The following is a 24032-nucleotide window of genomic DNA, read 5'->3' as shown; positions in this document are numbered from 1 at the left end:
TTCCCAAGTGACAGGAAGTAAAATAGACCTTGCACATTCCTTGCTGACCGTTACAGTCACCTGTTGTTAGCATCTACACTGTTTGGCTATTCATTGTATTGTGCTGTTCCACTAGATTTAATACCATCCCTTGCGACTCTTTCAGACGGTATTTTCGAAACATTTAGGTTTAATAATGTCTTGAGTGTGCTGCAGTTTGGAAACTAAACGATGGCTTTACAGGTCTCCGGCGAGAATGACTGTATCCGTGGATGTGTAAGCTTTCACCAGTTTGCTCACGGCTAGATGACTCTGGTTCTTTTGGTCTTAACCTAATTTCTTACCTTGCATTATTTCCGTGACGTTATCTATAGCATCTGTGCTATAGTGTCATACATCCCTGGGATAATCTGTACAGTCCCTATTCCCCTTCTGCAAACGCATCTAACTGTTTTCTGCCATGTTTTCGTACTTCTAGACGTTGATCTACGTTTGGGTTTTGCATGTGTTTCAGGATGGTTGCTTAGGTAACCTCAACATGGTTATAATCAACACGTTTGCTAAAATTAAGGAGGCAGTATTCTTTGCATAACTTCTGCATTGGTTTCTCCTTTTGTAGTTTTTACTGGGGTTATTTTTTTTTTTCTTAAGCGTATTACCTGGGGCGTGTCATGGCTCGGGTTTCATTAGTTGGCACTGACAACAGCAAGTGGAAATCCTTCTCTGAGGTCAGGAATGTTATTAAGGGTTTTGATGAGCGGGAGTCCACTGGATTCACTGTGAGTGTAGATCTGTGAGACTGAGCTGATTGTGAAGACAGAGGAAAGGCTGTGTGCTTGCCTTAACCCATGCAGAAATCCTAACTTTACCTGTGTGCCCCAGAGGCATTAGAAGGCAGTCAGGATTGTGCTGGGGGGATATCGATACCACTCTAAGCAGATGCATGATGTTCGGACACAATACCAACTGCTTATCCTGTAGCCTGTGAATGGTGCTATTCTGTATACGTGTAAATGCAGCCAGATGTGTCTGAGACATCACAGAAAGAAGGGGAAGAAAAATAAGGGACTAGCTGACTCCTTCCATCATTTTATCCAAATAGATGAATTAAGACTATCATGCACTTGAACCTAAGTCATTGCTATTACATCCGGACACTGAATGAAGTAACTGTGCTCACGTATTTTACATATAGAGCTGGTCTAGAGGAGAAGAATATTCTGGCGGTAGTTGGGTACTTAGTAACTGATTTTATTTTATGTGGTATGACTTTGAATGTTGTAACATGAAAGATGTGAGGATTTAAAAAAAAATCTGTCCTAGGAGTTTATGCAGTATGGGGAGCTGTACTTCCGAGGGGAAGTTATGGTAGCAAGTTACGTTTGTTAAGCCACACAGCTGGATTCTTTTCCTGTTTGCCTATAAACAATCGACAGACAGCTTGGATGTCATTATTTGAGTGCTTGCTGTACCAACTCTCAGATTACTAAGTTTGAATTTACATTATAAATTTACTTTTATAGTTTCAAATCACTGTTAGTTTTAAATGTAAACTTGTATGTTTCATGGAGATTTTATGGAATCTAACTTTTTGTCCTTCGAGACTATGTAGTTCTGGCTAGATTTTAACCTGCAACCACTCTCCTGACTCTGCCTCTCAATAACATCTCCTCCTTCCTTCCCTCCCTCCCTCCCTCCTTCCCTCCTTCCCTCCTTCCTTCCTTCCATTTCTCTCTTTCTCTCTCTCTCTCTTTCTTTCTTTCTTCCTTTTTTTTAAAACATTATTTCTGGTTGAGCTTAAGACCACTAATGACTTGATTAGCTTTTTGTTCAGCGGGGAAATTGCCTGATAAAACATGACTGAGAAAAAAAATAACCAAGTTCAGTAAGTCTTATGTGTAATGGTGTAATAATAGGTTTAATGCCCAGCCATAGTGTCTGAACAATTTTTGTATGTGTGTAAGTTTGTGGTGTGTGTGTGTGTGTGTGCGTGCGTGTGTGTGTGTGTGCGTGTGCGTGTGCGTGTGTGTGCGTGTGCGTGCGTGTGCGTGTGCGTGTGCGTGTGTGTGTGTGTGTGTGTCATAAGTAATGATTCATTAATAAGACCAGATAGGTCACAAGCACTTTGGCTCATTATCATTCACTAGCCGTTGTGTGAAATGGTCTATGTGTGCACACACAGGCAACCGAGCACCAGGACTCTTGCTCTTGTGGGGCCTTCGCAGCACAGTAGGCTTCCACTTGGTAACTTCCCTGTGGATGCCAGCTTTTCATATGAATCAAGGAGAAGGGTGTGTGACGAATCTGCATTGGAGAATTTCAACAGTTCTTGAAGGAACGGGCTCTATGTTACAATGCTAATCAATCAGGAAGTCAACCAAAGGTTTAGCAAAGACCTTCAGTCCTAATAGAACATTTCTCAATAAAGACCGAGAGAGAGAGAGAGAGAGAGAGAGAGAGAGAGAGAGAGAGAGAGAGATTGTTGTATTATTGATGGATACCAATTTTCCACTTCTGCTTCACCATTGAAGTGCAGTTCTTGAAAAGTGTGATCTCAAACAGCCTGATTGATGGCTTTTCCCCCTTGTCTCCTGCTCCCTTCACCACAGTGCTCTCTGCTCAGACCCTCTTGGCTCTGAAGATGTAGGTGTAGGAATTGTTTCCACTTTGTCCTGATGGGTTATTGATGACCCTAAGAAGCAGGCTGGAAAGAGAGGCAGAACTGTAAACCGTTACCGGTACAGCATAGGTAGAATGTTGCCCTGTGAGGATTTCTTGTTTGTTTACTGCGTCTCCCCACCATGATTTCCCTAAAGTTCTGACAATGAAAACGTGCAAGTCATCCTTTTTCTATGGAAAACCCTGTGTGTGTGCACGAGCGTGTGTGTGTGTGTGTGTGTGTGTGTGTGTGTGTTTATGTGTATGTATGTGTGTGTATATGTGTGTATGTATGTGTGTGTATGTGAGTGTGTATGTGTGTGTATGTGTGTGTGTGTGTGTGTGTGTGTGTGTGTGAGAGAGAGAGAGAGAGAGAGAGAGAGAGAGAGAGAGAGAGAGAGGAAGACCAGAGGTTAATTATGGGTGTTCCTCTGGAACTGTGGCTCCTCAGGAGCCTTCCATTTTATTTTTTTGACCTAGAACTTGACAATTAGGCCAGGCTGGCTAGCCAGTGAGCATCAGGGACCCACCATCCTCTGTTTTACCAACATTGGGATTATGAATGCAGGTCGATATTGTCTGGCTCTTTATGTGAATGCTGAAGATGGAACTCGGGGTCCTTATGCTTGAGTAGCAAGCACCATGAGCTGTCTCTTCAGGCCCTCATAGTGGTTTTACAGAAAACAGTTGTTGGTATATTAAACTATGACCACCGGGCTAAGTGAATGTCGCCATAATAAAGGCTTCAGGGTATGACGATACTGCCTAGGGTCCAGAGGTGGTACCTAAAAGTCAGTCTGGGTTGTCTGCAAGTAGCTTTTAGCTTAATAGGAAGGGTCTGTAGGGTTTATTTGATGCTTGAGATCCACTTTTAGAGTCGTTATGAATGAAATATTTGCCTTATCAATTCTTTGTTTTGTAATGTTGCTTGTTTTATAACCGAGAGATTAAATTGGAGTGATAGGTTGTCTTATATATTTTAGGACATCTTTAAAAGTGGTAAAAAAATGAAGGTTGAACCCTTTTATTCCTAGGACTTTCTGTGTTCCCCTCAGTTGGGCACAAACCAGGCTGTAAGAAATCCATTTCCATGAGGTTTGCCTGGATCCAACCCACCTTGGAGCCGGACTGTTTCCTTGACACATTTGTAGAGGTAGCAGGCTGGAAGCTCAGTTCTGTTCTGGGCTGGTGATTTGAAAATATGGTACTCAGTTTTGGTGTTCTCTGAGAGAAACATCGATTGTGACCAAGAGTGTTTGCAAAAGATGGTCCAGCTAGAAATCAGAGTACAGGGCGATGCTGTCCAAACATGGTGTCTGGCTGTCCTGTGGCTCCCTAGACAGCATACACCACTTCTTCCCTGCAGCCGACATTCCTGTATTGGACAAACACAATTTCTAGGGCACCTTGAGACCAGTATTTCAAGTTGGCTCTAATGTCCGTGCCCCACTAGCAAGAACGCTCAAAATATCCAATAATTTCTGATATCATTGCAACAACCGTTTATACTTTAGCTGTCAGGAAAGAAAATGAAAGTGTTTTCCTCTTTCACTGCCACATTGTAAGGAACATGGTTTTGGAAATAACCAACCTATCCAGTTAACTATGTCTTTCTCCCATGCCTGATTTCCTTTTACTCTTCCCTTCCCTTCTCTCCTTATCTTCTCTATAGAACAGTTTGCCTCCCACTTGTGTCTTTTACTTTTCTATGCAAAACAGAACTTTTAAAGGTAAAAGGATAAAGCTCACTAAATGCTGTTTATTTTAGTTATGAACGAGAGAACAATGTCTCTGATAACTCAGTGAATCTGTTGGAGATGAGAAGAGACTCCAACCTTGATTGAGTTCCCACCGTATTTGGATGCTCAGTCAATGTGGCACTATATTGTGACTGTGGCAGCAGATCCGTCTTTAAGGGTAAGAATAATCCAGTCTTTACAAACATGATGGGACAGCTGGCCTTTCTTACCTGAAGGCATAGTGACAACCAGCCCGCCCTTTAGAAGGTTGTCTCTGCTGGCTAGATTTACCTCAGTGTCTTTGGAAGCTTTTTCAGATGTCCTTTTGCCCTGGGAGAGTTGACACTCCTTTGAGACAGGGATGGGCTCCCTTCGTTCTGGGCTGACTGGACCATAGGCAGGCCTTGAGCTGCTGCAGTGGTCTGCTTGAACTCAGTGAATTTGTCTTCGCAAGATCGTCAGCCTCATCCCCTTAGAGAGTATTGCTGTTTCTAACTCAACCTCCATTGTAAAAAAATAATCTTTGCTGGCTTTTAATTTTAGCTGTTTTGATCTGTCTGGGTTTAGGACATGCCAGCCAGGGGTTGGGGAGGAGAGAATGTGTGGGTGGCCACGAGACAAAGAGGTATGTTAGAAAAGGAAAGAGGAATGGACTGAGAACAGGGTCCCTATTGGAAGAGTTAGAGAAAGGATTGAGGGAGCTGAAGGGACTTACCAACCAACCAGAACTCCCAGGGACTAAACCATCACTCAAAGAGTACACATGGACTGACCCATGGTTCCAGCTGCATATGTAGCAGAGGAAGGCCTTGTTGGGCACCAATGGGAGGAGAAGCCCTTGGTCCTGCCAAGACTGCACTCCTAAGGAGAATGTCAGGGGTGGAGGAGGTGGGAAGTGTTGGGTGGTTGGGTGGGGGGAACACCCCAATACAAGAAGGGGGAGAGGGAATGGGATAGGGGGATTTATGGACAGGAAACAGGGAAAGGGGATAACATTTGAAATGTAAATAAAAAAAAATCCAGTAAAAAAAAAGGAAAGAAAAGGAAGGAGGGTGCAAATAAATACAACGGTCCTGGACCTATTGGTCTCCAGGTTTTGATTGTAAGGATGTGGGTGGGAGGCAGGCAAGAATTTTCATCATGTTTCTGGAATATTCTGCAATGGAGCATCTTATCTAAGTAGATGACTGGAAAGTGCTTTCCTGGACCCGGCAATGCTGTCTACTGTAAAGACAAGCAGACGTCTCTGTCCCTCTTCAGTGACATGAATAGCCATTTGTTAATGTTGCTGTTGGGCAGGACCCTCTTCCACATGTCTTCTGGAGGAGGCAGAAGCATTTTATTGGTGATACTTTAATGAATTCCAGCTAATAATTAACAAGTTCAGAGGAGGAAAGGCTTCCTGGTTGGGCTCTTTGCTTGCCTGGGCTGTTTGTAGGGTTGACACAAGGATCTATCACTTGAATTTTACCTCCTTCATTTTCCATCTCCAGTGTCTCTGACTCTGATTGATCAGAGGAAAACACAGATCCATGAAGAGGAGCTGTCCAGGGATTTTATTGCCTTCTAATAGCCTTGTGGTTCCCCCAAGTGACGGGAAGCTGGGTATTTTTAGGTGGTGTGGGTGACAGATCACTGCAGAGAATACGGAAATACCTCAAATCTAGACAGTTTAGTGACCTAATAAATGTTCCGTCTCCTTGAAAACAGACCTGCAGCAGGCAGGCAAGCAAGCAAAGGGATGCTCCTCCACTTTGTAGCAGCGACAAGGTGTTTGAATGTCAGGTCCACAAAGACTTCTATCCCACACAACATCAATCTAATTATAAAGTAATTGTAAATGACAAAGTGTGTGCTCAGCTCCTGAGGGGAGAAAAAGACCTGGTTTCTTTACGCCATTTGCCCGAGGCAACATAAGAAGTTTACTTGCTTTCATTTTATTTCCGTTTGTATTGTGTCTAGTTTCGTTAGCAAAAACCTGAGAACACTAGAAGTCTAACAGACAATCATGAACTTGACTCCAATACCACAGAAATTGCCCACCTGATCTAGGCTGCAAAGTACCTTGTCCAAGAGACCGGTTTAGAAGCGCCAACTGTTAGCTTATATCTTATGTTTTCTTTTGCTGTTAAGAGACATCATGACCATGGCAACTCTTATAGAGGAAAATATTTAATTGCAGGATAGGTTACAGTTCAGGGGCTTAGTCTATTATTGTCATAGAACAGGAGTATGATGGAGCACAGGGAGACATGGACTATGGAAAGATGCCTAATCACCACTAAACAGGAAGTAGATGCTGTGTTTGCTTTGATCAGCAATATGGCTCTTGGGTCCCCAGCAGTAATAGACGAGGAGTTAGTTTTCTATATGACCAATAGATTCATTGTTAGCTGGTTCTATGTGGAAAGCCTGGGCTGATAGAAACCCAGGACATGATGTTATATGGCAGTGCAGACCATGCCATCATCATGAGAAGACTCCACAGTCATACTGTCCAGTTTTGGGACCACTTGTCACAGCGGGTAACTGAACACTTTGAAACTTGGTCAGCATCACTGAAGGCTGAATGAACGTTAAATCATGTTTGTTTTAAATTAATTCTGATTTATGTGTTCATGTGGCTAGTGATTATTAGATTAGACAGCGTTAAGACACAGAATGAAGGGCCCTAGAAAAATTGTGTCACATGCCAAGAAATGAAATACATTAATGTGCTATATTTCATCTAGCATGCACAAGAACATCAAGTATCTTTAAAGGAAAACCATGCTCCTGGCAAGTCTATCTTCATGGCCAGGGGCCACTTAGAAGGTCATTTAGTTTCCCATTTTCAGTTATTGCTAGAAGGTTCTAAAGAATAATATGCGATCACATAACCTTGTCTAGTTACACAGAATTCTCCTTGCTGTCCACTCTGGTTCAACAGAAAGTCTTTGTCTAATAGAAAGGTACGTAGAGAATATATCTATATCTATCTTTCTATATGTATCTATCTGTGTGTTTATGTATAAATGTATATGCATGTATATTATATGTGTGTATATGTGCAATGTGGGAGGGTGGAACCCAAGGGCCTTGCAGTATACTGGTGCTCTGCATTGAGTCACATCCCCAGCCATCATTAAGAATGTCACTATTAATATTTCTCATTTTACCTTTTCCGAAACGTTCATGTCCTCAGGAAATCAATATCATCTGTCAATTGTCATAGATATTACATTTTTAAGATTTTTGTTTTTTTGTTTTTTTGCTTTTGTTAATTAGCTATTACTTACCGGATGTCAGGTCATTTACATACATTATTTGATGTCCTAAAAATAAGAGACTATTTTGATTATTGGTGTCTTCTGGAGGGTGTAGCTGTCGCTGTGTAGCTGGGATGTCCTCAAGGGCTACATTCTCCATTCTATTCTACACACACATTCTGTTCTCCTACTAAGAGATCTCCACACAGAATGAATGGGTACCCATGTAGACTCTGAGTGCCCAAGATCGCTCAGGAATTAGTGGCAGTGCTGGGGAGCTCACTGAAGATGGAGACACCCATTTTTCTGTGCTGTGTCCCAGTGTCTTGAACAAAGGCCCAGAATAGGTGTCTCTGAATATCACGTGTATACATGTATGAATAAAGTACATAGAGATCAGTCCCAAGCAAGTCCTAAGCCTCTTTTCTGCGTTGCCTAGATAAATTAGTGAAGGGAGAAGACCTTGGAATCATATTCTTCACTGCCTGTTCATCCAGCTTCCCCTTACATGATATATGTGTGTGGTGAGATGTTTGATCAATGTGATTGTTTTCTCGCCCACCAGTGACTTATTTTACAGCTGTGAGACACAGATCTCAGTCTAGTTACAACAGGTAAGAAAACAGAAGCCCTCATCCAGAAGAAAAGTTGTTTATTTTTGGTCATCTGTTTTCTAAATAAAGGTATATCCACCTTTGTCTCCTGTCTACAATTCTGGGTGCCTAGGAGAATATTCAAATCTAACAGCTCCTAACAGTAAGGGCTTAGGTCTTAAGTGGTTCTCAACTTTCCTACTGTTGTCACCCTTTAATACAGTTCCTTAGATTGTGGCGACTCCCAACCACAAAATTACTTTGTTAGTATTTTATAACTGTGATTTTGCTACTTTTATGAATCATGGTATAAATACCTGATTTGCAGGAAAGCTGATGTGTGACTCTCAAAGGGGTTGCAACCCACAGGTTGAGAACTGCTGGTTTAGAAAAATGAACTGAATTGAATTAAGGGAATATTGAAAACCCCAGCACTTCAGTGAGATGTATGAGGCACAAATATACGTCTTCTCCCTTACAAATCTAAACATTGCTTTTCAGGGCTCTCCCTAATCCCGAGTGGTTGGGAGAAAAGGAGTGTCTTTAAATTAGCAACATTACAGGAGAGGCCAGTACTCTTGCACCAAGAGAATTAACTTCAGTGTTTGCAGACTGCTGGAGCTCAAATAGACTTGCTGTGGATGAAATTGCTTTCCTCCTGGACTGAGTTCACTCATCTGTAAAGTGCAGATAAGAATAATAATCGGTATTGTTAGGATTACATGGATGTACACGTTACAAGCTGAGCATGAGGACCCATGCCTGTAATCCCAGCACTCAGGGAGCTGAGGGAGGAGCATGACTGCAAGTCTGAGGCTGGCATGAGTTATGCAGTGAGATCCAGGTCAGCATGGATTGTAGAATAAGACCCTGTCTACAAACAAACAAACAAACAAACAAACAAACAAACAAACAAACAAACATGCACATACGTGCTAAGCATGGATGAGCGGGAATCCTTCAGTCTATGTAGCTATTAAACTTATACTACGTAAGAAGTGCATGGATTTTACTTATAAGTGGAAATGATGGCATTAAAAGAGGATTTTAAAAAAGATTTCTCTTATACATATTTTAGGATTTGTGGCTTGAACACGCTTAACATCCTCAGAGCCTCTAGAACAGCGGTTCTCACCCTTCCTGATGCTGGGGCACTTTAATACAGCTCTTCATGCTGTGGTCATTCCCCCCGCACAAGATTATTTTCGTTGATACTTCATAACTATAATTTTTCTATTGCTATGAATCATAATGTAGATATTGGAAATGCAGAATATTTGATTTGCAGCCCCTATGAATGGCTTGCTTGACCTCCAAAGGGTTGTGACCCACAGGCTGAGAACTTCTTCCTTAGAGAGGTGGGAATACCAGAGTGAGACACCATGCCTGGCTTGTGTAGGCTTTAAAATTTTTCTCCCTCCCTCCCTCCTTTCATCCTTCCCTCCCTCCTTCCTTCCCTCCCTCCCTTCTTCCCTCCATTCCTCCATCCCTCCCTTCCTTGCTTCCTTTCTCCCTCCCTTCCTCCTTGCCTCCCTCCATCTCTTTCTTTCTCTCTCTCTTTCTTTCTTTCTTTCTTTCTTTCTTTCTTTCTTTCTTTCTTTCTTTCTCTCTCTTTCTTTCCCTCTCTCTTTCTCTCTCTCTCCTTCCTTCCTTCCTTCCTTCCTTCCTTCCTTCCTTCCTATCCTTGGTATGTACATGTGCATATGTATATTTGCACGTATGCATATATGCATACACATGGATGACCATGCATGTGGAAGTCAGGCAGTAATGTCTAGTGCTGCCTTTGATCTCTCTCGATCTTATATATAGAGGCAGGGGCCTGCTACTTAAGCCCAGACCTCACCTATTCCATTACATTAGCTACTATCTTACTTTAGAGGTTTCTTGTCTTTGCCTCCTAGATTGAGGGGATTACATCAATCCTACCTGGCATATGTGAGGATGCTGGGCATTTATATTCTGCTCCTTATACTTATACAGAACCATCTTCCCAATGCTACCTGTCTCAAGTCTGTACTCTTAAGCCATAACTCCTCATTCTCTATCCTCTTGTCCCAAGCCAGCACTGTTGTGCTTTCTGTCTCTATGAAGCGTTTAAGCATTAACACCTCAGAGATCGTGGCAGTGTGTGGCATCTACCCTGTCAAGGCTTGTTCACTTTGTGTGTCTTCAGAGGTCATCCACATGGTCGCACATGCCACATGTCTTCTTTTTTTAAAGACTGAGTCTTGCTTTGTACTTGTGTTCAGCATTTTGTTGACATCTTCATCCCTCCAGGGGTCCTTGGGCTTTCTTTGTCTTTGGACATTGTAAACAGTATAGCAAAAAAAAAAAAAAAAAGGGGTGTACCGACATCTCCAAAAGCCTCTGCTGTTAATTCTCTGGGCATGTACCTGCTGAATGGCACAGAGATTGTCTTTTTGTCATTGTCCATTCCACAGGCAGCCCACAAAGGTTCTGCTTCCTCCACCTTCTCACCCATACTTGTGTTCTGGGTTTCGCTAAATATTCATTCAAATGGACATGGAGTGGTAGCTCTCTTGGGTTTTGATTTGCATTTTCCCGACCACAGGCCTCTTTCCCTACACTTATTAGCCATTTGTTTATTTCTGGAGAGCCTTGGAGCTTTATTTTAAAAACAGGTTAAATTGTCCTTACTTGATCAGGGCTTGGCTCAGAGGAACATGGCTAATTAGATTTTTGCCTAATCAAAATTTTGTTTAACTAAGAGTAGATTGCTGAGCTAGCCTTTTACTGGAGGGGAATCATTACAAGATTCGTAAATATAAGTCATATATATAAATATAAATATTATATATAAATTAAATGTATGAGTATTATGTCTACGTGTATGCATGCACACCACGTATATACCTGGTACCGTGAAGAGCAAAGGAGGTTTTGGATTTGCTGGAATTGGAGTTATGCATGGTTGTGAACTGCCATGTGGGTGCTGGAAACTGAACCCAGATTCTCTATAAGAGCAGTCAATGCTCTTAACTGCCGAGCCATTTTTTCAGCCCCTCTTTGTAATTGTTAAAGCTGCTTTAAATTTATCTATTCGTTTAGCATTCACTGAGGAAGGTGAGCTCTCAGCTACAGGCTGCACTGTAAAGTCGCTCAAATTGACTATGCGCTTTTACTAGGCGCAGGGCTGATGGTTTGGCCTTCTCTATGGCTGCTTCTGCTGAGTCGGTGATGTGTCGTTCATTGTTTCTAGCTGCCGCATGATAGTGGTGTGAGAATTAAGAGATGTTTCCTGTCTGCTGTGGACAGTGTGGATTTGCCAGCAACAAGTTCTATATTGAATCCAGTTACTGAATGTCTCCAATGCTTAGTTTCTGTATCTAAGAACTGAGCTCATAACAGAATCTGTCCTAGAGAGCTGCTGGGACAGTGAGCGAAGACTTCGCATGGTGCCGGTATGGGTTATGCTCTGTGCTAGCCTCGGTGGTCAAGGTGTCCATTCACTCTTATCCCTTGCTTTCTTCTACTTCTGGTGTCTCTATCATCATTCCATTTTATTAGACCACAAAGCAAAACGAACCAAAGCAGAACAACAACCCCCCCAAAACAATAACAAAAAAACAAAAGCAAAAAACCCTAAACAAATAAACCAAAAAACAAAAACAACCTCCAAAACCAAAACCAAAAAATTGAACATAAAACTTAATTTAGCTATCACTCAAACCATTTCAAGTTGTGCAAATATATGACAGATTATGCTTTTAATTTTACAAAGTATTTTCACACATATAATTGTTTATGAAGTCTCATGTCAAAAGGCCTGGCTCTAGTACAACCATCCCCTTGAATTAGGAGAAAATTATATAATGTGTAATAAAGGAAAAATGCATTTGTTTATAGTTTTGGCTAAACCCTGAGAGAAAGGAATCTACTCATAACAGTGCTATAAGCTATAGAAAAAGTGAAATAAGAGTCAGGACATACTCATGTGTAGATGTAGGAGAGGGGTAGAAGGGGGTTATTCTTGGTATAGAAGACCACATCTGTGTGGAGGGACATTTGCAGTCTCAGCATGGCATTTCCTGTAGGAATCCCATTTCCTAATGACCCTTTTACACGGTCTCTTCTCATTACTGCATGAAAACCTGTGAGCTTGTTATTAGTGATTTCTACTTCCCAGATGACTTCCCCAGGGGCTGAGTGACCTACCTGGAAGTTGTCATCCAGAACTGAAGACCTGGAATTCCCAGTGGTTCATGGATTCCCCACCCCCGCATACCCTGCCTTGGACCAAATTACCTTTTTACTCTGAACCTTAGTAGGAATCAGGTTAAAAGTGTTTTCTTCATCATGATGCTATAAGGATCAAATATGGCAACCCAAAAGTCAGATTCAAGAAAATATTACGCAATTATGGATGGGATCCCACTGATGGGATGGCTCTAATGGAACATCCTGTAGAGTTTAGTTTCAGTATATAAGGTCAAGCTGTGACACAGTTGGTACCCTCTAAATGGTGGGTAAACTCAGATCCAGTTTTTCATACTCAACAGTACTGACAAATACGGCACCCCAGTTAAGACAGGTTATGCCAAGCCTATTTCTGTGAAGAGAGCTTCTGTTTCCCCATAAAGTTCTCTTGTTTTTGTTTGTTTGTTTGTTTGTTTGTTTGTTTGTTTGGGGTTTTGGCTCATGATGGGTTTGTGCACTGAACCCCGGACCTATACCTATGACATGCTAGGCAAACACTCTATGACATGCTAGGCAAGCACTTTATGACATGCTAGGCAAGCACTCTATGACATGCTAGGCAAGCACTCTTTGACGTGCTGGGCAAGCAATCTGTCACTGAGCCACAGCTTTGCCCTCCCCTTTGCTTTCTGTAAGAAGCATTCTTTCTGCCTTCCACCTTTCCCTTCTTTCTTCCATATTTCTACCCCTCCCACCCTTCCCCCATCTTCTTGTAATTTCCATCAGCCTCATCCTCTGTGACTCAGAATTACTATCAAGTGCTATATGTTTTTCTTTTCCTTTTTTTTTTAGTTTCATCTCAAAGTTTCAATTGTCTAATTATCTTTCCTTTATTACTGTCTTATTCTTTAGCTTTAGGGGTTTACTTAGAAAGTTCAGTAGCTGACCCCTTTGAGTGATGGTGGCAGCGAGGCCTTAAATCAGTGAAAACTGTAAATAGCACACGGAAACATAACTATTAATGTTCCTGAACCCATGAAATAGCAACCTCTTTGGAGCTTGAATGAGGCAAGCAACCTGTAGTTCTCAAAGAATTTTACAGTTCAGACTAGCCAGACTCTCGGAATTATTACAGGGAAGAGAGATTCATTTGAGTTCAATGAACAGAGGCATTACTGTTCATTAGCCAACCCAGTGAAGGGAGATATCAAAGAAGTCTCTTCTTTAATTGTAAGAATCAATCTTACAAAGGCACTTACTCACCTTGCAACAGATTCTTGAACTAATTTGACACACATTGTATGAACTTTTATTGAAAGTCATTTGGGTTGGAGATTGGGATAGCATCGATCAAAAGCAACTCTTCCGTTAGAAGCAGCTTCTCATGGACAAACTTTATCTATGGCCTTGAGTCTCCTTGATATTCTGGCCATGAAAGTTTATTTGAAACTAATTAATTTACTTGCTCCATATTGATTTGTTTTACTCAAAGCTCATTGCCACTGTATAAAGTGGTTGTAAATCACTCTATCCTTGGTATTGCTTTTCCTCCTCTTCTGTAGTAGTAGCGCTCTTCATTTTCATCCCCACATGTGGCTGCCATGACAAGTATTATATCCCCCAAGCTCCCAGGCAACCAGGCAGGGGCATATTACATGTTCTAGTTCATGGGATAAGACTAGATGAGATGTAGTACTGAGAGGTGGCCATCTTAAAGAAAGGGAACAGTGAGAGAGACTCACCACGGCTCCACAAAAAGCCAACTAAAACAAAACAAAGCAACAGAGGAAACTAGAAAGAAAAGACAAAAGGACATTAAGAAAGAAAAGGAGCCTCCCCCTGCTTTTTTCTCCATCCTGTATTTTCTGTTTCTCCTTCCTTCCCTCTCGCTCTCTTCTATCCCTCTTCTGTCTCATCCTCTCTTTTATTCCTGCTGGCTGGAACTTAGTTATCTGATTCAGAAGGGGGAAGGTAAGAAATAATGTGGACTGAACAAAAGAGAATTAACCAGATCCTTGCTGAATCAAGTGTCTTTACAGACTAGACCTGCCTGTGAACACTCTCTATATTGGAGAAAATTTATATCTACTTTAAGATAATGCATTTTGGTTTTCTGTCACTTGCAACTAAGTGGAATTCGAATCAATTCCAGAACTATGACTTTAAAAATTGTGGCATGATAGTAGGTCTCAAGTTCTATTTCAGATATTAAATATATATAGTTTTAAGAACAATCTCTTTGCTCTCTGGAGATAAATATAGTTTCATTAAACAATTTATTTGAAAGACTCCAGTTTAAATTAATTATGAATTTGATCCAATTTAACTTAACGAATATTTATTAGATAATTACTATATGCAAAGCAATTTACCAGAAGTGCCAGAGTAGTGATGGTGATGTGTTATTGGCCAGAGCAACATTCTGTCTCAAGGTAGAGCCAACAGTTTCTTTCTCTCTCACTCTTACTCTCTCTCTCTCTTTCTAACACACACACACACACACACACAAACACACACACATACACTCTCACACACATATAAACACACACTCACACACACAAGCATATATTCATACACAAACATACATGCACATACATATAAATGCATATACTAGTACTTTCATAAAAATCAATGGGGTAATTATCAATTTCAAATTTTTCATTATTTTCCTATAAAATGCTGTTATAGAAAGTTTATCATTGCCCGTATCAAAAATAAATACAAATAAAGATATTGTGATTGATTTTATCACTTATTGTGTAAATATTTGGTATGATGGAAAATCTTTGAAAATATATATCTTGCCATCTTTCCCTCTTTTCTCTTTACTGTTTTCTGAGACAGAGTTTCCCTAGATTTGTTATTGATCTTGATTCTCCATCTTTTGTCTCTCTGGTGCTTAAACCTTGGGCTGGAGGGTGGAGCACAAAGCCTTCAAACATTTCATTAATATTAGAATTAGAATGCATGAGCGAGCCTGTGTGTGTGTGTGTGTGTGTGTGTGTGTGTGTGTGTGTGTGTGTGTGTGTGTGTATGACTGAGGATCTGTTAGCAAATTGCACATTTTAAATCAAAGGCACCAGACAGACTTTTACAAAGAGTCAAATAATCTCAATCCTTAGCACTTCTCTTTGTAAAAATTATCAACGTTACAAAGAAAAGAGAGTCACTCCTACAACATCACAGTACTTGTGCTCCTTTTAGAAGATCCCACATTCTGAAAGAGAAAAAACTACACACTAAGAATAACTGGCATTTTCTGATAACTAAAAGTAGAATAGTTCACCCTAAACATTGATAACAGTCAAAACGCTAAGCACCAACAAGTAATAATTTTATTAGCCAGACCAACACAGCGATGAAAAACCATGCCACCTTCCCTAAGAATGAGGTAAACACACAACTTTATCTTCACAAAGTAAAGGGCAGCTTTGCATAGACGGAAGAGTTATAGAAACGTAACCAAAGGGACATTCCCATTGGCTGCAGCTTAGGTAAATGCTCCCCAAAGGTGCATGAGGTGCTGGTTTGCTTGCCAGTCTGTGACAGCATTGAAAGATATTGGAACCTTTTCAGAATCGAACTGTAGAAGTCCTTGAGTTGTTGAGCATGTGTTGGACACCAGCCCCATTCTCTTTCTCTTTGTTTATCATGATGTCATTAAGTAAGAAGATTTCTCTGCCATGTAGTCTTGCCACAGTTACTGTCTTGCCACAAGCTACAGAACCCTAGTAACTGGACATTGAAATCTTCTGGAACTGTGATTGAAGTTATGACCTTCCTTCTTTATACGTTGTTTATGTCAGGTGTGCTGTCATAGTGATTGAAAGCTGCCTAGCACAGCCTTAGGATTTGCAGATGGAGGGACCATCGTTAGATTTAGCTGGAAAATTTTCTGATGCCTTTCCTACCACCTGGACATGTGTCTTGTAGAGCAACGTTCCTTCATCCAAACTCTCCATTCCAGTAGAATAGGAACATCCCTTAGGTATATCACCTGAAAGTCCTCTGTAGCCTAATGTGACTTCACAATTTCTGTGTGGTTCACCTCACTTCCTCTCACTGCACAGACCCTGTATCATCTCACATAATCATCATGGGTGTGTGTGTGTGTGTGTGTGTGTGTGTGTGTGTGGTGTATATGTGTGTGTTTGGCATCAGCATAGTGAGGTATTTTGAGAGTGATCTTATTTCATATAACTTTTATCATATATTGTTATACAGTTTTGTTAGGTATTAGTTAGCTCTTACTATGTTTAATTGATCACTTAAACTTTATCATAGTTGCACTCATATAGGACACATTAAAACTCCACACAAAACTGGCCCAAGCACATACTGGGGATCCGGATGAATTCATTGTGGGTAACAGAACATGCAGAGTCAATGTTTTTCAAGTCTTTCCTAATGCTGTCAGTGCTCTCTGGGATCTGGTCTTCTACCTGGGCATGTGCTTAGAGACTATGCTTGGGCACATAAGATGTAAAGGATTGATAACGACTGTGCAAAGACATGACGATTTCTGTGCCCGATGCTGTCACTCTCTGACTTACCAATTGTTTGTGGGCTAATTTTGATCATAACAATGTACTTTGTGTCATTTCTCCATGTTGAACTGGGAAGACATGACTAGTCATGGCAAGAAACAAAGCGAGTGTGTATGTGATAGGATGATGGGAAGAGATGCACAGAGGAATAGGAAAGGGTAGATAAGTGGAGGCGATGTTTCAAGAACCCAAGATATGGAAGGTTTTATTTCGCTTCATTTTTTAATAAGAGTCTAATAAAATGGACAACATTAACCCATCGCACAATTAGGGGAAACGTCTAGAGACGTTGAAAGAGTGTACCCCAAATCACATGGACAGTAAATGGTAGTGTCAGGATTGGAACTCAAGCCTGTCTGACTCCATGTTCTGTTTCTCTGCTTACCAGACCAGAGCCTGAATATTGAAACTGCATGTTTGCAAGTGTTTGGGTTATAACCTATGTGTGACCTGGAGTGAGCTTTGAGACCCTTGGAGCCTCTTACTCCTCACACATGGAGGTACTGGCAATGCTCCCCCTCAGAGGTTTGTGGGTTACTCACAGAAGCCTTGTGCAGATGTTCAAACACTACACAGGCCACAGGCACTTCACTTTCCTCCCACTGAACCTCCAGCTCTTTGCATTAGAAGCGGTTGATGAATGTCATTGATGTTAAGACGGTGGGTTAAGACTTTATACAATCCTAAGAATTAAAAGGAGAAAGAGAGGGGTTGGGTTGTGGGAAAGGAGGAAAGATGTCTGATTTCAAAGCTGAATGCATCTGTGTATTAAGAAACAGAAGGAGGAAGCGATGATCACAGCTGCAGACTCTGCCGAAATCGTCTCACAGAGCCACACAGGTGGTACCCCATTCGATCTCGTCTAAATATTTCTGTAAAAGCAGAGCTGTTTGTCTGCATTCCTATGCTTTGGTGAGCATCATTCTAGCTCCCAATTCTACCCCTTCTTCCAAACACAGTGCTAGAATATTTGAGGTGATTAGGAAGATGTGGTAGGAGCAGGCACTGTATGTGTCTTCTGTAGGGTAGATGGAAGTGATACCCAGGATGGCTTTGGGCTGATGGCAATCTGATGCTGCCTCTAGGAAGTTGGACACATTATAGGGTTTTTTTTTATTTCTACTGCATCAAGTTCTAAAATAATCTGATGTTTCCTCAAAACATTTCATCCTCTCAATTCCTGCTTAAGCTTGGCAACACCATGGCTGTCTGACAAAGTGGTTTGGGCTAAGAATCTTGCTAGTCACTAAAATACATTAACAAAGAAGCCGGATGATAAAACTAAAAGCATAGGAAAGAAAAATAGCAATACTTGACCATAAGAATGGCTTTAAAATGTTTGGTTACCATAGATACATTGCATCAGATGGACAGACAGACACATGAACGCACGCACACAAACATACATACCAGTGATATTCCACTAGAGCTAACTGAGTGTGTTCGGTATATATATCTTTTCCCACCTCCATGACTTCCCGGTCAATGATGTAGAAACAGAAAATAACCATGGTAGGATGGAAATCCACCAGGGGAACTGTCCAATGCTGCAAAATCATAGCCAACACCCCCATCACTGCACCCCCACAACTGCTTAATGAACATGGGTACATCACTGTGCATATATGAAAGTTATTTCATTATTAATTTTTTATCTCTTGAGTTCTTTACAAATAAGATCTCTTGGCAATTTATCTTTGTATGTTGGCTGATTGAGCAGAAATTTAGTACATGTCTGAGATTAAAGAATGTATGTATGTATGAAGGGAGGGTTAGAATTGTGGCTATGGGTTTGCAATAGGTACAGTGCATTTATTAACTGATATTTTATTAATAAGGAGTTTTGCAAGCCCAGACAAGATGACAGTGCTGCAGTTCGCTCCAAGCTTGTTGAGATAATAGAAATCACATTTGCTCTAATGCCAGAAGCACTGGGCGTCCACTTAACCCCTTGCAGTGAGAGAACAAGGGACTACTTTGAAGTTCCTGCTTCTGTCTCTGCTTGTTATCACTAATGGGTTGACTCGGTGATCTGACTTAATTTTGTGTCTGTGCAAACACATGTGCAAGATGATTTCCATGAAGTGATGAAATTTAAGGCATGAATCTGAATGTTAGAATAGGTTTCTGCTATCGTCTGGGATCCTGTTCACCTCTGAAGATAAATCCCCCTTTTGAAAAACGGGATCATCTTTGGCTTCCTTTATAGTGTTGATTGTATTTGGTTTATTTTTCTTTGTAGCATGGAGATTGGAATAATCACTTTATAACTGCCCCATGGATAGTTATGTTGATTGTTTAGAACCTTTAACTGGCAAAACTCAGGGTCCCTGACTGCTCACTGCTAATGACTCCTAAAATGTCAGGGTCTAATAACTTTCATGGAAATGGATGCTCCCTGTGTTCTGTAGTTGTGCACACAAAATGTCTATGCATGGCACCACTGTTTATTCTTTTGCTTGTTTGCGACAAGGTAGTACTGTGCAGCTCTAGTTGGCCTGGAACTCACTACGTAGACTAGGCTGACCTTAGACTCCGAGAGGTCAGCCTGTGTCTGCCGTCTGAAATTAAAGACATGTGACATTCATTCATTTGAAGTGTTTGTAGCTGGTGGTAGGGTTTTCTAGAAGAAATTCCCTATTTTATTATAATTTCTTCTTTATAAAATGCAGACTGGCCATAGCAGTCCAAGAAACTGAAGACTACACAGATTCTAAGAATATTCCTCCCTACCATTCCCACCTTGAACGTGTGTGCGTGCGTGCGTGCGTGTGTGTGTGTGTGTGTGTGTGTGTGTGTGTGTGTGTGTGTTTAGTCCAGAGGACAATCTCACCTGTTGTTCCTCAGCTCCCTACCTCCTTGATTTTTGAAACAGGATCTCTCACTAGTCTGAAACTTACCAAGTATTTTAGGGTTGGCTGGCCAGCGAACCACAATAATCCTTGAATCCATCTGTCTCTGCCTCCCCAGGGGTGGCATTAGGAGTATATCACCCATGTCTACTCCCCCACTCCCCTTCCCCCATCTCTCTCCCCCTTCTCCCCCTCTTCATTTTAATGTGAGTTCCTCCTTTTCACATGAGTTCTAGGGTCAAACTCAGCTCTTCATACACCTAAGCCAATCATTATTCTGACCAAGCTGTCTCCTCAACGCTTAAAAATATGACCTTTAAAACTGAAAACATGGGGCGTGGACTTTATGAGTGGGCTGGGTTCTGCTGTTTAAGTAGAGGATTCAGTGCATTCTCTGCCCCCTCCTGCCATGTTCTCCTCAATGTAGACAGTGCCTCCTAATGCAATCTTCATCTCACCACAGAACCAACCCTCCCCACGCCTGCCTCCTGAGAGGTGCAGGCTAGCACAAAAGGTTTGGGGAAGGTAGTGTCATTGGGGTTACAAAAGGATTTTATGCTCAAATGGTCTTTATGATTCAGCTTTGGCACTGGGACTCTGCATCCCCACTTGTCAGTAGAAACGAGAGAGTGAAAATCATAGGGTGAACCCCATGTTCTCGGCCTTTGTGGTCAGTAGAGACAATGATTACTGTTGAAGGGGAAACAACTTTTTAACTTTAATTTTATTTATTTGTTTGTTTTCTTGAGGCAGGGTCTTGCTGTGTAGATCATGCTAGCCATTTGACCCTTCTTGCCCTGTCTTCTGAACACTAGATTTACACATGTGTGCTATCAGCCCTGATTTAATTTTTTAATTAAGTACTCTTTTCAAACCTTCAGTCCAGAAGGTAAGAGCTTTGAAAACCTTAACTTTGCCTATCAACTGCTTACCCTAAATCAACACTTTGGCTTGCCTTTACCCCTTTTTTATACTTTAGTGCCTGAAACACTTCAAGAGTCTATACATTTCACTGACCTGCCAGTGGTAGATTTCTAAGCAAGTTCCTTCGTGATTATGACTCTTGGTTTTTGTAAACATCACAAAGTTGAACGGTGGGCGTGTGGCTCTGTTACAATTTAGATTCATGAGAAAGCCATCTAACTTCCACAGAAATTTAATAAAAATGCCATATTGAGGAATGATTTTCTGTTAGGAGGAAGAGAAAATTATAGGGGCTGTGGAGATGGCTCAGCGGCCAAGGTAATTTCTGTACAAGAATGAAGACTTGTGTTTAGATCCTCAGAACCCCTATAAAAGCTGGCTGTGGTGGCACTTGCTTACAATCTAGTGCTGGGAGGCAGAGATCAGGGGTAAGGGTTGTGTGGGCTTGCTGTCAGACAGCCTAACTGAAATATCATCTTTAGCTTCTATGAGAGATGCTGTCTCAAGAAATAAGGTGGAGAAAACGTTGAGGAAGATACTTTGATGTCCACCTTTGGCTCCCATTTGTGTAGACACGAAGATGCAAAATCAAGATGAAAAAAAAAAAAAAAAGAGGAATGTCCCGGATGAGACATTGGTTTTGCTATGGTGCAGCACCATCGGTGAGTCATTTGCATAACCGTATCTCACAGAGTGTGCTTTCAGATCCAAACAAGTAGCAGGCCTCCAGAGGACGAAAGCAGTGTGACAGCAAAAGGAGCTAAGGGCAGTGGTGTCAGAGTGGATGGGTTGAGTGGCTCTGTGTTGGAGATTCATTCTAAGTTACAACTTACACTTCTCTCTTCACAACCTAAGTTTCAAAACGTAACAATACTTATTTCTTGTGAACTTTTTTTGGTAATTTTTTTTTTTTTTGCCATTGGCTATGTCAGCCTTATTCATCATTTAAACTCTTTCTTTCTTTCTTTTTTCTTTTGTTGGACATTTTCTCTATTTACATTTCAAATATTATCCCCTTTCCCCTCCAGCAACCCCCTATCCCCTCCCCCTCCCCCAGCCTCTATGAGGGTGTTCCCCCACCCCCCACCCACTACCTCCCTTCTCCCTGCCCTGGCATTCCCCTACACTGGGGGGGTCCAGCCTTGGCCAGGCCAAGGGTTTCTCCTCCCATTGATGCCCAGAAAGGCCAAACTCTGCTACATATGTGGCTGGAGCCATTGGTCATTCCATGTGTACTCTTTTGTTGGTGGTTTAGTCCCTGGGAGCTCTGAATGATATTGTTCTTCCTATGGGGTTGCAAACCCCTTTAGCTCCTTCAGTCCTTTCTCTCACTCCTCCATTGGGGACCCCGTTCTCAGTCCAATGGTTGGCTATGAGTATCCACCTCTGTATTTGTAAGGCTCTGGCAGAGCCTCTCAGGAGACAGCTATATCACGCTCCTCCTGTCAGCATGTACTTCTTGGCGTCCACAATACTGTCTGGGTTTGGTGATTGTATATGGGATGGATCCCCAGGTGGGGCAGTCTCTGCTCCACATTTTGTCTCTATATTTCTTCCTGTGAGTATTTTGTTCCCCCTTCTAAGAAGGACTGAAACATCCACACTTTGGTCTTCCTTTTATTTTTGTACTTTTGTACCTTGGGTATTCCAAGCTTTTGGGCTAATATCCATTACTTAACAGTGAGTTCATACCATGTGTGTTCTTTTGTGACTGGCTACCTCACTCAGGATATTTTCTAGTTCCATCCATTTGCCTAAGAATTTCATGAAGTCATTGGTTTTAATAGCTGAGTAGTACTCCATTGTGTAAATGCACCACCACTCCTGGGCGTATTCCCTGAAGATGCTCCAACATATAACAAGGACAAAGGCTCCACTATGTTCATAACAGCCTTATTTATAATAGTCATTATTTATAATATCAGCTGTAAACAACTCAGATGTCCTTCAATGGTGGCAAGGATACAGAAAATGAGGTAAACTCTTATTCCCTCAGAAAACTGTGAAAATGAGGTGGGTGAGGACCAGGTGCTGGCCATTCTGTAAACCAGAGAACTCCCTGAATGTTCTAAAGATGGCACTATATTTTTCCCATATTGTGTTCATGCACATTTGTATGGTGAATCAAAAAGCCTTGTCTTACTGTCTATCAGAACTAAACTGTCCAAGCAAGTCCAAGCTGCAGGCTGTGACTGCTTCTGCTTTGGCCCTAGACATACAGATGCCAGACAGGAAATGCAATTAGGCTTTCAGAAAGAACTTTACCACAGACGCAAGTTTTCCTCACAGAGAAAAGTTTCACAGCTTTAAATATTTCCTGACTTCTTAGGCTGTGAATTGCCACGGGACCCTTAGGTCCCTCCCTCCACCACAAACTTGTGGAACTGAATTTATCCCTTCACATCCTCAGGAGTAAGCAGTGATTAGCCACCTCACTGTTAGGGAAGTCCATTGATGTAAAGTCTGTTTCCTGGCTCTCTTTCCCATCTTTCCCACGGTTCTATTTACATTTCTGGGTTTACATAGATAGCTATATGAATTACTGGATTTACATAGAATATCTATGTACTTTTCTTTTATACAAGAACACTTATCCATATTGACATATCAGTCATGGCTCCCCCAAGCCTTCAGCTTTCCAGAATAAACGCTTCTATTCTGTTTGCCTGTTTGTAGATCTGTTATCATATCATTTGCTTTTTGAAATTTATTTTTACATTTATTTATTTACGTGGTGTGTATATTTGTGTGTGTGCATGTGGGCACTCCTGTGTCACAGAGACCATGGGTGGATACAGCTTTTGGGACTCAGTTTCTCCTCCTTACACCAGGTGGGACGTAGGGATTGATTTCAGGTTACCAGGCTTGGCAGCAATTACTTTTGTCAGCCAAACCAACTTGATGGTTCACAGGTCTAGCTCAGGAGGGCCTTGAACTTTGCCTTCTCCTACCTCTGCCTTTTCAACATCTCCCACCAGCAAGCCCCTGCAATGGTCCTTTCCCTTGCCCTGTTCTTCTCCGGCTACTCTCATAGACTGGGGCTTGGGAACACACCTTGACTACAATGCTTTTTGCTCTCTTTCTGGTACAGTGACTTTGAAAAACTACCTGGCGTTGTTTGCAGTAAGTGTTTATAAGTCAACTTCTTGAAAATTTAAAGACTATAAGCAAAAGGTTGGGTGTAGGTCAAGGGGGAAAGTCATACCGGAAAAGGAAACTATGGACAAAGTTAGAGGATACACTGTTTATTTGGACCATTAATGTTTAAAGCTCTCCTATCTATTTGGCTCCTTCCAGTGGTTTATTTGGTATTTCTTTCATGACACTGATA

General features: G+C 41.5%; 1 protein-coding gene across 9 annotated transcripts in view; it reads left to right on the top strand.

Annotated features, from left to right (window-relative positions):
- Positions 1-24032, top strand: part of Rgs7 (regulator of G-protein signaling 7) — a 429591-nt gene that overhangs the window by 1791 nt on the left and 403768 nt on the right. The window lies entirely within an intron of this gene.

The sequence above is a fragment of the Rattus norvegicus genome, chromosome 13 (genome assembly GCF_036323735.1).
Source record: "Rattus norvegicus strain BN/NHsdMcwi chromosome 13, GRCr8, whole genome shotgun sequence".
Taxonomy (NCBI): domain Eukaryota; kingdom Metazoa; phylum Chordata; class Mammalia; order Rodentia; family Muridae; genus Rattus; species Rattus norvegicus.
This window is presented reverse-complemented; position numbering and strand designations above follow the sequence as displayed.